We start from the raw sequence: 12,780 nt of genomic DNA on the forward strand, positions 1-12,780 counted from the left end.
TTTAGAATTATAAAAAATCTATTTGGATTTTGATTGAATATATGAACCATTACTGACTATTGCCATTATAAACTTTCACCAAATAAATAAATTTAGCTCCTTATTCTTAGAGCTTGCTGGAACTCAGGTGGGAAAATCATCATGATTGCAAATCAAGATATGCAATCCTCATTGTCTAATGCCATGATTTGTTGCTCATGTGCTTTTTTATCTAGTTTTCTTATTTTTAAGTTTCAATGTTCCTGGGTGTGTCTTCCAGAGCGCTCCAAAGTGATTTTCATGTAAATCTCATGGTTTTATTTTATCTCATGCCATGTTAAATATACTCTGTGGTATATTTGAAGATCTACTTCAAACAATAGAAACAGTTTTTGTCAAATCATATAATATAACTTTATTTATTCATATTTTAAGAGGAATGGCAGGTTTAATTGAGTGGATATCAGAAACATGAAAGACAAATGCTCAAAATCGAAAATGACAAAGGTGACATAGTCTTCAATACAAAAAAAAAAAATAATAATCAAGTATCCTAAGTGCAAAGTTTAAAGCATTCCACATTTGAACACAGATGCAATGGGTAATTTGCTAGGGAAACACAATTTACCTGCATTGACCCCAGGAAAGGCAAAAAGTCTAAGGATGGGAGGATGAGGAAAGAGAATCGCGTAAGCTCAAGAGTTAGAGGTTGCTGTGAGCCGTGTGACGCCACGGCACCCTACCGAGGGCGGTACAGTGAGACTCTGTCTCTATAAAAAAAAAAAAAAACTCCAAGGAGACAATCACTTACAGCACATGCTGAATTTGGATAAAGAATTCTTCTATGAAACAGCAGCCAGGAGCCCGGCACACGGGCCACCCCTCCTCGGGGCTTTGGCCACAACACGTGGTGCTTAGCGGAGTGAGTGGTTGGCTGGTTCCAGGATGAGCCCAAAGGCCATGCCCTCGACAGTGAGGTGGTAAAACAGAAACCAGGCCATTGAGGGGAACCCTCTCCGGCAGCAGCAGCAGCGACACAGAGCATTTGTTCCATCTGGGCATCAAGGAGACTGCAGGAGTGGAGGGCTCAGCACCTTTTAGCCAGGACCGGGTTCCAGGGGTCTTCTGGGCCCACAGAAATGAGCTGAAGGCCTTATAGGGCACAGCCTGCTGGTCCATCTCAGAGTCCACCACCCCAGGGGGTGCCGGCCCTGCCTGACTCCACTTCATCCAGCAGTGAATTGAGGAGTCTTTTGAGTGTCCACTCTGGTTTGAGTACGTCTTATCGTCTATCTTTCAGTGTCGGCTTGGTCATCTTGATTGTATCAGCTGTTGCCAGAGGCTGCCTTCTTGTTCAATTTACCGGGGCCCAATGGGATCCTTTGGCAATGTGGAATGGAGAAAGTGGCCAATTGGCTTACATATGCATGTAAATGTGCCTCCTCTGGGTGTGGACTAACTCTGCCACCAGCGGAAAAAGCGGACCGTGAAGAGCTCTTTGACTTTCAGCCTTATTCTTGTCTATGCCCTGGTATAGTTTGTCAATGGGAAGGCTATTTGGATGCTGTTGTGACCCATCTGATGGATCAGCATGACTTCATTGTGGCACCGGATTGAGAGGCTGCAATTTTCCTTGCTGTGAACATTAATAATGATTGTGGTTATTTTAACTGGGTGACGATACAGTCCTGTTTTGGCTTGAAGTTCATGATGGTTTTGCAGAAACTGGAGAACCAACATGGTGAGGAGTGGTTCTGCACAATGCTAAGGCTGCTAGGAACATGCCAGCAAAGAAAACATTTACTTACCAACTTCAGCTTAATGGAGATCCATGGTGACTGTATTTGGAAGCAATTTCTCCATCTATTCCAGAGAGAATTGAGACAGTCATGATGAACAGTGACTCCCTTGACTTTGACACCAACACTGTACAGACTTTTGCAGAAAATGGTGATTTAACCATCACTATAACTATTGTGGGTTATGGAAATGGCAATAAGACATTTTCTGACCAGGGTTTAGAACTTTAATTTCGAGGAAAAGAAGGCACCACTTTGCCAACCTGAAAGTCTTTTGGTTCGTGGAAGTAGATACATCAAAGTAAAAAAAGGCTGTAAAATACAGGAAGCAGTTTTTTGTAGCAACACACTGATATCTTTAAAAATAATTCAACAGTAAACTACTGAAAATATGTATTTGTGCACACATTGTGAGCATCATTGTTATTAAAAAAGGAAGCATTGTAGAATACTTCTGAGATTTTTGCTTGTAATACATTGATTGTATTGCTGAAAGGAACTGAGTTTCTTGTTTGCCTGTATGTGTGCTGTTATCCTGTGTGCTTATATGTGTGTGTGTGTGTTTGTGTATGTGTGTAAGTGAACCTCTGTGTGTATGTGTGTGTGTGCAAGTGTGAGATATTGTCTTTTGAACTGACAAGCTGTCTTGAGTGGTCAAAGACCCCTTCTTTTTTTTTTTTTTTTTTTGTCAGTCATTGCATAGTGCTTCTGTTTTTTCTTTTTTTTCTATGTGTGTGTTTGCTAATTTTTATTTTAGTTCTTGATTAAATAAATTTGACTTTTTAAATTGAGATTTTTTAAGTTAAATCTTAGTTGTTTACATTAATGAAGTTGTGGAGTGTAATGTGCTGGTTTTATACACAATTTGAAATACTTCCAACAAACTTTCACTGAACTTTCTTAATTACTGTGTTAAGACACTTTTAGTCTGCACGTCATAGATTTGGCATGTACCATTTTAAAAGGCACCATAGGTGTTGTACTACCTCGATCCATCCTAGCTTCTCCCCTTTCTTCCCCTTCTCTTTCCCTTTTTCTTGGGCTGTAGTTGGGTTATACCTTTCATATGGATGTATGAGTGCTTATATATTGGTTTTATAGTGAACTGAGTGAATCGGATACCTTTTATTGCATCTTTGAAATACTTTACAAAGAAGAATGTGTTCCTGTTTAATCCATGTAAACATAACTGAGGTAAATCTCCATCCTTTTAAAGACAGCATAATATTTCATCTGCCTCAAATTATTAATGTATTTGTGGGTCGATGGGCACTGGGTCTTTTTCCATGATTTAACAATCATCAATTGGGCTGCAATAAACATAGCAGTGCAAATATTTTGGTTATAAAGAAATTTTTGGTTTTTGGATATATACTAATATATGTACATATATACATATATATATGTATATATATATACACACATATATATATACATACTATATACATATATACATACTATATATGTATATATATACATACATACTATACATATATATAGTATGTGTATATATATATATACACACACATATATATACACTTGGGAGCATCAAAGGGCAGATTTATTTTTAGATCCTTAAGTGATGTCCAATCTTCTTTACAAAAGGAACAGCAGTTCCCACCAGCAGTGCAGAAGAGTTCTCTTTTCTCCACATCCATGCCAGCATCTATAGTTTTCGAATTTTCTTATGTAGGCATCTCCAGTGGAGTTAGATGATCTTTTTATTGTTTGTTTTGTACAGACAGAGTCTCACTGTACCATCCTCGGGTAGAGTGCCATGATGTCACATGGCTCACAGCAACCTCTAACTCTTGGGCTTATGCTATTCTCTTGCCTCAGCCTCCCAGGCAGCTGAGACTACTGGCGCCCGCCACGACACTTGGCTATTTTTTGTTGCAGTTTGGCAGGGGCTGGGTTTGAACCCGCCACCCTCGGCATATGGGGCCATTTCTAAGTGGTTTTGATTTAAATTTCTGTGATGATTAAGAATGATGAACATTTTTTTCATTTGTTTGTAGGCATTGCACTTATCTTCTTCAGAGAAGTTTCTATTCAGATCTGTTGCACACATTAGATTAGGTAACTTGTTTTTTTCTTCCTAATACATTGAAGTTCTCTCTGTGTATTCTGGTTATCAAATGTTTGTCAGTGACATAACCTGAAAGTATCTTCTCCCATTCTGAGGGATGACTGCCTACATTCCTTACTGTGTTCTTGGTTTTGCAAAAGCTTTTTAGTTCGATCAGATCCCAGGAGTGTATTTTTTGTGTTGCTTCAATTCCCTGGCATGAGAGCGGGGGTGTGTGGATGGGTGTCCTCCTCATAAATTATTTTCCCAGCCCAATTTTTTCAAGTGTTTCCTTCACACTCTCTCCAACAATTTTTATAGTTTACTGTCTTAAGTTTCAATCTTTTATCTAGTGAGACTCATTTTTTGTTAATAGTGAAAGGTGTGGGTCCAGTTTCACTCTTGTACAAGTCACCAGGAAATTCACTCAGCAACTTTTGTTAAACAGAGAGTCTGTCCCCCACTGAATGTTGAAACAATAGATGGGAAAAACATTCTCATGACTTATTTCATTAACCAAAGTTACCCCCAACATCAAACTTAAGCTAAAGCTCTTGGAGCACGGACCCTTGACCCGCAGGCTGTAATTTTAAACATGGCCTTTAAATTTTACAAGGGATAAGATGATATTTTCCATAGGGAAAACAAAAAGTCTCAAACCAAAAATTATCAAATGCTAGCTCAAAACATTACAGTTTTTCTAAGACCATCATTACTAAGCTACCTAAGTAATCAGGGAAAAAAGATGGCATCGTGACTCAACCACCTGAATCATACTACAAATGTGATGGATAAGGCCAGTGGATAAAAAGTTGCCCCAATCCCACATCTGCCATGGCCATTCAATTTCTCAAAAAAAAAATATTGGAAGGCTAAATGCCCATTGGCCCAGAGAGGACATGGGGCCAGCTAAACTGTGGCACCTGCAACAGACATGGAACTTGCCTCTTCTGAAGACTAATGGAACCCTGGCTTCTCTCTCCCAACAAAGATTACCTCTATGGAGCCAAGAATAACCCTGATGGTGGCAGATAGGATGACACCTTTCATTAGACACAGAAACTAGTGTCTCAGTTCTTAAAGAATTCAGAGTTCCTACCTCTCTGTTGCCAAATTCTCACTGTCAGAGTAAAAGATTCTTCCTATAATCTACATGAAACTCCTTTTTTACACTACATGATTGACAATTTCTCATTTATACATTTCTTTTTAATGTTACCTTCCTGTCCAGTTCTCTTTCTGGAACATGACATAATATCAAAATTAAGTACCCTAACTTTTGATCTTAAATTGATAGATGCTGACCCATCTCCTTCTGCCTCATTCTGCCTCATCCTTTCCCAAGCTATAAAAGATTCGTCACCCTAGCCCATTCCACCAGAGCAAGTAAATCCTAAAATTGAGGATGCTAAAACCCCCTCAGTTGCCTCCTCTTCTCCAATTCTTATTAAATTAAATAACCCCTCTACTTTTCCTTCTCAACGTCAATATCTACTTCCTGGAATCTAGTCTCCTGGAACTCTGACCTATTATACAAAATCACCTAAAAAAAAAAGATTTTCACAACCTGCCCATTCATAGTATAATAGTCCCATACTAGCAATTAAAAAACCTAATGGTACCTATTGCTTAATACAAAATCTAAAACTGGAACAGACTAGCAACTTGCTTTCACACACATGCCTAAAATAAAACATTATAAATACCTCTTAGTATTAATAGATACCTTCTAAGGATGGATTGAAGCCTTTCCTACTACAAACAAAAAAGCTACCAGTGTATCCTCTATTACACACCAAGACTTTATTCCCCAATTTGCAATCCCCTGTTCTTTACAGTCCAAAAATTGACCTAAACTCACCTGCACCATTTCTCAAACCTTAATCAAAGCCTTAGGTATATCCTGGCATTTCCATTTCCTTTCCATCCTCAATCTTCAGGGAAGGTTGAAAGGTCTAACAGATCCCTAAAAATCTATATTAACCAAACTTCCCTTGAACTTCGCTTAGACAGGATCACTCTCTACCCCTGCACTTCTATGCCTACATTCCCTTCCAAAGAAACCCTCCAACCTCTCTTCTTTTGAATTAATATTTGGTAGACCCTATATTCCTCCAGGACTTCCTCCAGGACTTACACCATCAGATAGCCCATTATCTCCCTCCATTTTATCCTCTCTTCTTCAGTATATCTGATCCCTTTTATGGAAACAAACAGACACCTTTTTCCTATCCCAACTCCTTTATTACCCATCTCCTTTTACCCAGGAGATCAAGTTCTAGTAGCTCCTCCTAATCATCCCAAAAGACCACTTGAGCCAAAATGGTAAGGACCTCATAGAGTTATTTTATCAACACCCACTGCAGTAAAATTAGCTTCATTTCCTTGATGGATTCATATATTTTGCATTAAGTCTTTCCTTCATCCAATTATTGCTACATATAAACAGATGACACCTAAAAATCTTCCCTCATGCTCAGCTAAAGAAACAGGCCCTCTGAAGCTTGAACTCACTTGGATTCCAGAGGTCCAAGAAACCAAAATTTATGATTCACCTGAAGTCCCAATGCTCTAAAAGATACATCTCATAAAATTTCAATCATTACCTCCTTTATTGCTCAAGAATAGACATCTTCATAGTAATAATAACTATACTGCTAATGTTATTCTTTAAGGTTAATCCAATCACAATGACTCCACCATAATAATCACAAAAGAAAATACTATCTACCCCTTTACTCCATGTTCATAAAGTATTCTCTTAAATTCTTAAAATGCCTCTAATAATTTTCTTATTTCTAATAACCTCTCCTAATACTTACAAGCATTGATTACAAAACCCTCCACTTCTCTTACTCTCTGGACACTGAAAAGAAACATGGAAATTACACATCAACTTTTTATCTGACACCTAGAAGTAATTTCACACTTCCACTGACAAAACATTAACTAGAAAATTAAATCACTCTAATGTATTATTTAATGTCACCTTATGTGAATTATTTAAAAGTGATTCATATACCTTAGTATTTTCAGGCAAGCATTGTTATCTAAACTACACCCTCCAAATATACGCTTGTAGTACTCAAAATCCTGACGCAAAATGTAAACATGTAAAAATGGATGTTCCTATTGGGACTCTGAATCTATAGCCCCCTGGAAGGTCACTGACACAGATATACAACTATCAACAATTACTTTTCAATGCCCCTGCCATACTTTTAAAAACTCAACATAGCAGTATTAAAACCAAATAACCCTACTAAGCTTAAAGACTGAAGTTGGAAATAAGAACATATAGGAGATTGGGTCCAGAATATGCATATTCAGAATTTACAGTCACACACAAAAAAAAAAAAATATATATATATATAAAATATATATATATATATTTTTTTCCTTCCTTTATCAAAATCTTTAAAACTCATCCTCAAATTTTATTTTATTTTTTTCAGGGGAAAGCGCGAACGCAGTCCCCCACTACCACAAATTATGCAGTCGAGTTTCCCACATTTGGGGAAATCACAGGGGTCAGCACATCCGGAGTGCAATGGTTAAGCCTCGCCCTGGGAAAACCACCTTTGTGATCATGGTATCTCCCCTGCCAGGTAAGTATGATCATCCTCAAATTTTAAAACAAGAAATTAGCCAAAATCAAATTCAATGTTTCAATCTCTCCACCCTCACACCCCAACTAAATCTTAATCTAACCTATGATTCTATTTTACGAACATAATAGCTTTTAAAATATCACCCTAATTATAAACTGGGCTACTGGATTGAATTAAATCTTCAAGGTATCTTACACACTAAACTTCAAACTGCCCGAGTCATAATTCCTAAGATTGTATCGCTCAAACTTTCAGACCCCACATCTCTTAATTTAACAACTTACACACATGAAACTAAACCTTTTGTACCCTCACTCAATCTCGTCATCCAGTCATACCTTCTTTACTTCAACTTTACCAGTACCACTCCCCTATAGGGCCTAAAGCCATCAAAGTACTCTAATATAGTCACTTTCCCTTTCAAACCAAAAAAGAAGTTACCCAGAAAGGGCCATGTTTCCTTTCAGTTCTCTGCGGGAAAAAATTATACCGAATTTCCCCTATCCACATTCAAATCTCTGTTCTGTAGTTATATTACTACCTGATTTTAAAATTATTGCAAGAGGTGAACTTGTTCCAGTGCCTCCTCTTTCTCTCTATACAACAATGTGTATGAAAAGGGATGCCCAAGTTACCATACTTCCCTTACTGGCAGCGGTGGGAATCAGAACTAACAGACGCAGAAACAGCTAACATTTTCTACTCAATATCTCGTTTTATTCAAACTCAACTCTCAAAGTTATCTCAACAGGTACTCAGTTGGTATTTCAAACCTACAACAAGAGAAACTGTGTTTTGTGAATGGACGACACTACTCAGAACCAGAAGACTTTCCTAAACACCACTTCTAAACAACCACCTCTAAAAGGACAGTCTAAAAGGAAAAACTTACATCCTTCCAACAACAAAAAAATCCTAATTGTCTTATAGTTGGCCAATTGAAACTATAAGCCCCTCTCAGCAGAAAAAAGCTACAGAAGAGAGAACTCTACATCCCCTATCCCAATTCCAACCCCTTATTTTTAATAAATCAAGAAAGGAGGAATGTTAGGTAATTGCCGCAGAGAAAGCCCCTATACTAGAAAAGCCCCTCCTGCTTTTTACAATTCTCTCCAGTAAACATATTCTTCTTAGGAAAGAATTTCAATGTGGAAGGAAAGGTATCTAATGTACTCAGCTCTACTATGAAACCAATATATAAGTACCCATACTTGTTATAAAGTGATTTTTGCTCTTCTGGATATATACCTAGTAGAGGAATGAAAGGATCGAAGGGCAGGTCTATTTTTAGATCCCTAATGATGTCCAAACTGTTTTTCAAAAAAAATTTAGGTTGCTTTCCACCAGCAATGGGAATTCTGCAGCAGTGCAGAAATATTCCCTTTTCTCCAGATCCATGCCAGCGTCTTTTTGTTCTGGGATTTTGTTATGTGGGCTCCTCTTAGTGAAGTTAAATGCTATCTCAAAGTGGGTTTGATTTGCATTTCTCTGATGATTAAGAATAATGAGAATTTTTTCATGTGTCTGTAGCCCTTGCCCCTGTCTTCTTCAGAGAATTTTCTATTCAGATCTCTTGCTCACAATAAGATGTAGTCACTGTTCTTTTCTGCCTAATATATTGGAGTTCTCTGAGGATTATGGTTGTCAGTGACATAACCTGCAAATATGTTCTCTCATTCTGAGGGCTGACTGCCTATGTTACTTATTGTGTTTTGGCTTTGTAGAAGCTTTCTATTTTGACCAGATCCCAGTAATATATTTTTGGTTTTGCTTCAATTCCCTTGGCATGTGTGGGTAGATGGGAGAGTGCATGGGTGTCCTCCTCATAAGTTATTCTCCCACGCCAATTTTTTCGAGTGTTTCCTTCACACTCTCTCCAAGAATCTTTATAGTTTCATGTCTTAAGTTTCAATCTTTTATTGAATGTGACTCATATTTTTATTAATAGTGAAAGTTGTGGTTCCAGTTTCAGTCTTGTACAAGTTGCCAGCAAATTCGCCCAGCAACTTTTGTTAAATAGGGAGTCTGTCCCGCATTGAATGTTTTTGATAGGCTTATGAAAGATCAATGATGATAAGTAGCTGGGTTTGTCCTTTGGTTCCTCATTCTGTTCCATACATCTACCACTCTGTTTTTGTGCCAGTACTAGGCCTTTGGGATCAGTACAAACTTTTAGTTTAGTCTGAAGTCTAGTAACATGATTCCTCCTGATTTCTTTTTATTTTTAAGTAATGTCTTGGCTAATCGAGGTTTCTTCTGATTCCACATAAAATGAACTATTATTTTTGTCAAGGTTTTACAGTATGACTGTAATTCATGAGGATTGCATTAAATTTGTATCTTACTTTGGGTAGTATGGACATTTTAAAATCTGGCAGATCACTTCACATCAGCAGCTTGTATTGCCTTGAGCTATGATGGTACCAATGTATTATTAATATTATTATTTTTGTAGAGACAGATTTTCAATGTATCACATTTGGTTGAGTTCCCTGGCATAACTCTTCTCACAGAAACCTACAAATCCTGGGCTTAAGCGATTTTCTTACTTCAGACTCTCAACTAGATGAGGCTTTATGCACCTCTCCAATAACGTGCTATTTTTTTGTTGCAGTTTGGCTGGGGTTAGAGCTTGATCTTGGTACCCTCTGTATATGGGGCCTGCTCCCTACACACTTAGACACAGGTGCCACCCAACACATGTATTTTCCTGGAGCAAAGAGGTAAACACATCGTCAAAACTATAAAAGGTATACTATATAGTTGCATACAAAATATTTTACACATGTATCCCTAATGGGATTTATTATCAGGCTTTCTAGTCTACCTCACTATGGATAAATCAACTAATACAACACACTATATTAATAGAATCGATAAGAAAAACCACATGGTGACCTCGTGAGACACAGAAAAGTGTTTTGACAAAGGCAACATTTCTTATTGATAAAATGTTATAAAAATGTTAGATGAGAAGGGAACGTCTTCAGAAATATTAATGAGATTTACAGATAATTGTGTACATATAATGTGCTATATTCACATGATAGAATATTTTTAAGCAATCAAAAGTAATGAAGTGCACATTAAGTTAGTGTCCAGCTTTCTGCAGAGGCTCCCTTTCATAAGGAGAGTTAAAGGACAGAAATTTAGCAAATAAGCTGATGATTTGGAGTTGAGCTAAGAGAGAAGGTTTAAGAGCCCACATCTCCCCTGATGAAGCAAGCTGCGATCCCCCCAAGAAAGCAAACAATAGGTACCAAATTCATTGTCAAGTGAAAGGGAATCCCGTTCCAAATGAGAACGACCCACACTATACTTTCTGCAAACCAGTGAGTGGAGGAGTTCGAACACTTCTTATTCTATCCTACTTCAGAGAACTTCTCAAAACCAGAACTCCTTTCCCAGAGAGGACACATAAGTGTGCCATTATACTCTCTCACCATGTATAAAGCTGAACATAGACTGTACCTTCAACTCTGAACTCCCAGAAATCCCCTCTACCATCAACTCTAGTTCTATAAACCTATCCTAAGTAGATTCCAGGTTCTTGGGCATTTTTTTTTTTTGAGAGGTGTGGATGGGGCTTGAGGTGTTACAAGTCTGTTCTGGTTCTGTGCCTCCATATGGAGAGGGGACTGTGAAGCAAGGGTGCAAAATGGGAAAGGCAAAAGCAGTCGCAAAAACAATAGGGAACACACACATGGGCCTATAATACAGAGACACTACCCATTCTCTTGGAAACTAGAGGGAACTTGGCCTCTATCCCATGGCAGCCACTGGCAGAACAGATCTGGGATAAAAAAAAAAAAACAGGCTTCTTGAGCAAAGGGTCTACCTGAGGCAGTATCTACCTAGGTGGGGCATACCAGTGACAGAAAATAGAATCAGCCTGCACAGAGGCAGCATGTGCCCAGGGCAGAGGTGATTTAGAATTGCTGCATTTGTGAAATCAAGATGCAATCAGCTGTCAGGGAAGCATTATAAGGGCAAAAGCAGGATTGGCCACAGCAACAGCCCAGGGAGGGGCAGAAACTGAAAGCCATTTCTAAGCTCTAACTGCACCCACCCCAATAGAGAGTGCAGCAGATTGTGAGACACCAGCCCCATAAGAATTGTCTCACTGGCATCAGCAGAGGGTGGGGCTGAGTCACAGTATCTGTGAACTGAAACAGTGTATTGACCATAGAGGAGTATCGCTGTGAAAGAAATGGCAATTCTAGGAGTATATAAGGGCAGCGACAGCAATCTGGGATTGGGCTGGAACTGAGTGATGCTACCCAGCTTCTATTAAACAACCGAAGTTATCAGGTTTCAGATCCCCTTGCCATCTGGTGGCAGAGTGTAGTAGCCTGGCCTAGGACACATATTTTTCTATGACTCATGAAATTACAACCCCCAGGAGAATGTGCTCATTATAGGGTACTGGGTCATATACCTGTGGTGTTACCAGTGACTGGGTGTGACAGAGGTGTAAGGTGGGGAAGGAGGCATTAACCTTCCTGCAATAATTCATTTGATGAGTGAGCCATTCAACCTCAATGGAGCACAGGAACTATTTTTACTCCTGTCAGTAAATATCTGCCATCTGTTTACTGTTGACCTGTTGAACTCTCCAACTTCAGAGTGTGTGCTGACTCTGACAATTGATTTGGAAATCTTGAACTGAAGCAGTCAACTGAGGACTATCCAAGGTTGTATCCTAGTTGTGTGGTTGTGGGAAGGTTTGATTTTCCTTTCTCAGTTGTTGCTCATGGTGGACAGGTGTCTAAGTTGCTTATATTTCTCCACAACTGAACCTTTAACTTAGAGTTGCTGAGATATGATATCAAGGCACTCTACCCTGGGCAAACAAATGAGAGTCTGTCTCAATATGTAAATGAAGAAAACTTACCATTAATTTTTACTTTTGACCACGGATCAAGTGTTAAAATTTTCCTCATAGATTAGATGTCAACTAGAGAAATTATGCTGTCTTAGAAGAATTATTATTGTACAACCTCAATTAATCAACACTTTGGATTTTATGTAACTGTGACCCTTTAATTTCATAGATTCCAGTATTCACTGTAAACTACACACAATGAAATCTTGACTGAACTTAGGCTTTTTTTTTTTTTCTATGCACACTGAGGATCCAAAGGATATCCTCTATCACTTCTGTTGAAGTGCTCCAAATTGGCCAATATTAACTAATCAGTCTAGACCCAGAAACCAGACATCTCTGGAGAACAGCTACCCTTCAGTTCAACTGGAAATATCCTAAAGAACCAACCCCAAGCCCACTTGTCCTGACTCACTGTTCCCACCCATGAGGGCACAA

General features: G+C 38.5%; 1 non-coding gene across 1 annotated transcript; it reads right to left on the reverse strand.

Annotated features, from left to right (window-relative positions):
• Positions 1 to 7,298: 7,298 nt before the first annotated feature.
• Positions 7,299 to 7,462, reverse strand: LOC128579205 (U1 spliceosomal RNA). Its single transcript, XR_008378079.1, has one exon. It is a non-coding gene; the product is annotated as a U1 spliceosomal RNA (small nuclear RNA).
• Positions 7,463 to 12,780: the final 5,318 nt, after the last annotated feature.

This window comes from Nycticebus coucang, chromosome Y, assembly GCF_027406575.1.
Source record: "Nycticebus coucang isolate mNycCou1 chromosome Y, mNycCou1.pri, whole genome shotgun sequence".
Taxonomy (NCBI): Eukaryota; Metazoa; Chordata; class Mammalia; order Primates; family Lorisidae; genus Nycticebus; species Nycticebus coucang.